A 3,195-nucleotide genomic window follows, 5' to 3' on the forward strand; every position below is an offset into this window, starting at 1 on the left:
GTGGGGGGGTGTATATTCGTTCTGATTTTATATATAAAGAGATAATACAAACCCTGTCCTAAAATTGTAAATTCAAAAGATTATTTTTTTACGACAGAGCTTCAAAAAGTCTAAAGAAAGGAAAATCTATAAAAAATAATGTTTGTCTGTTTGTTTGTGTTCAATAAACGGCTCAACTGATCGGGCCCAATTTTTTGTGCCAAACCACATGCCTTTGGGAAGTTTAAAAACAATGTACAGTAAAAAATGTAACAAACTTAAAGAGAGTACACTTTAAAACGACGACTAAGGTAAAATTGTCACCAGAAATAGGCGCGAACCGTCCTTAACTAAATGTACAGATATATGTGTGCAAACATAGCATATAAAGCTAAGTTAAGACGGAAAATAGTTGGGAAGATAAATAAAAGAGATCTAAGAATGCTAAGAGTGGAATTTGAAGAAAACAAAAAAAGTTTTTTTGAGAATTGTACAGAAGAGAATACAAATAAATGATTTTTAGCGCTGGCTGATAATGAGTGTCCATAAACGTAAGGAAAATATACATAAGAGTATAAATGATGAATAATAAAAGGAAACGAAACACGAAAGAATTGAAATCTAAGGAGTGAAATCATATGGGAAAGAAAGGGGTTTACTAAGGATAGAGTTAAGAATGAAAGGTAAAAAATACAAAGGATCATCAAAGAGGATTTACGAAAGAAAAAATAAAGAGAAAGTAAATGAAGAATAGATAAATAATGTAAAGAAATTCTGATAGAAAATTAAAGGAGAAGGAATAAGAGGCAGATGTAGAATAAAGAAAGGGATTGAAGAATAAGAACAAAGAAATGAGTAAAATTATGAACCAAGGACAAGGAAATGATAAAGAATAATATGATACGAGAGAGCGGAGACGGATTGGTCTCCAGTCCATTTACTCCGAACCTGACTGTATCCGGAAGAATTGTGAGCCGAACCCGAATTATTTTTGACAATACAAGATCAGTGGGGTACCAGGAGTCGAACTTTTACACTCCATTACACATCCTGGACTAGGAATAGAAAGGATTGCTAGCTGAATGAGTTCATATTTATATGAATGGGAGAGGAATATAATATCTGGGTTGTGTTCAGAGTAAAGAATATCTATCTATCTCCCATCTGTGTGTCTAGAATAAGGTATTCTGTAATGTTATTACCACGGATAGGTTTTTGTTTCCGAAAGTTTCCTCCAAAAAAGAGAAATTAGAACAGGGTTCGGAGAACAGAATAGAGGGAGGATTATACAAGATCAAGATCAGATTTTAGTATGCATGGGATCCAACTTTAGGTTTGAGTTTGCAGTACAGAGGATTCAGGTTAAGATTTTCGTATAGAGGATCCAGGCTCAGGTTTAAGTAGAGAGGTTTCACGCAACAAGGGATTTTAATGTAAGTGGTTAAGACGTTTCATTTTAAGAGTGAATAATTTGGATCAAAACGATGACGATATTCATTAATCTTTAAATTGTCAATTTATATATATAGAAATATATTTTCAATAAATGTGGAACTAACATCTACTTTTTTACTCTACAGAGGTTTGGTCCATCACCATCACTGAATTTTAAAAAAAACTAAATTGAGTAAATTGTATCTTTTTATTCTACATTGTCTTTTAACTGCATCAAATTCTTAATTTCTCTTAATAAATGTTATCACATGGAATTGCAGACAATATTTTCTTTTAAATTTTTTTTCTGTTTTTACCACTGAGGTTTTGTTTTATGTCATTAATTTGGTTTGTATGGTCTGACTTTACTGGAGAAAAAGCGTGGACTATGTCTGAATCCTTGATCAGGGATAATTGTTTCCAGCAACAAAGAAACCCTAGGAGAGATATCTCATCAATATTTTATCCGTCCTCTCCGGGTCCCACCATCAATACAAATATACAAGGTGTCGCAAAAAATGGAAGAAAAACGAGTTGAGTATCACGCAAAGGAATTGAGTTTTAGCCACAAACTCAAATGTTCTAATCCTTATGTCTTTTCTACCTAATAGTGTAAACCCTTGATATTTCAAACTTAGGCTATTGATCTAACATAATTCAGAGTTTAAAAAATATTTAAGGTCTGTTACATTTAGGGATTATCAAATCCGAGTTTGTGGCAAAAACTCAGTTCCTTGAACTTTTCGGTTCTTGAGAAGCTGTGACTTACGATTACAAATTGACCTGTCAAACAATAATTTTCACCTTATCTCTTTAAAAAGTATGGTAAGACAACTTAGTCCAGGCTTGAATAATCAAATATTCAAGCAATGGAACGGAATCAACATAACTAAACGCCAGCTTCTGCTCACTATTTCCCCCAAACATATGGAAAGCTAAATTTTACCACTTTTTCAGGTTGAAATTTACGAACCTTGATTTGAAAAATGCAGACCTTGAGGTTTGCATACTTTATACTTAATATTTGTTTTTGAAATTTCGATTTAACAAAAAGTTTTTAAATAATAAATATACTTTTTCTATTTAAATTTTCAAATTTGTTCAAAATCATAAGCATATCCAAAGTTTTATTTATTATTATCATTTTAGCATTTTTGTAAATAATGTTTTAAAAGAGTTACGTCTTTGCCACAAGCTCAAATTTTATAATCCCTATATCTTTGTAGCCTCAAGGTGTATCCCTTTGATATTTTAAACTCAGAGTATTTGATCTAACAGAATTCATAGAATGAAATATCTAAGGTCTGCGACATCAGGTTGCAAAGATGTTGTAAACATACATACTTTAAACTAAAAGCCTCCGGAAAATAAAACATTTTTCAAAAGACAGAAAATGTCGTTTTTCATACCAAAGTTCAATCTAACAAAAATGATGAGAGAGAGCGCTCTGAATTATAAAATATTACTTGGATATGGTTTTGTCAGATACATCTTGGTGGTTTAGGATTATACATTCCTAAGATTAAAGTCTGCTAGAGAAGCTGAAAAGAATCATGTACCGTAAAATTTCAAATAATTACAAATCTTTTCAAATGTTCTATATCTCAGATCCTCCCCTTCCTCCCTTCTTCAAGTCATATTTATTTATCAAGGAATAAACATTTGATTTTTTTTCTTCAAAAATCAAATTTTCCTTGAGATTGTTTGTAGAGAAATAAGAAATTTTGCGATAATCCTTGGTAAAACTGGGATCCTGAGTAAATATAAAGTTGTAATCCCCCT

Source organism: Eurytemora carolleeae, unplaced genomic scaffold (genome assembly GCF_000591075.1).
Source record: "Eurytemora carolleeae unplaced genomic scaffold, Eaff_2.0 scaffold232, whole genome shotgun sequence".
Classification (NCBI taxonomy): Eukaryota; Metazoa; Arthropoda; class Copepoda; order Calanoida; family Temoridae; genus Eurytemora; species Eurytemora carolleeae.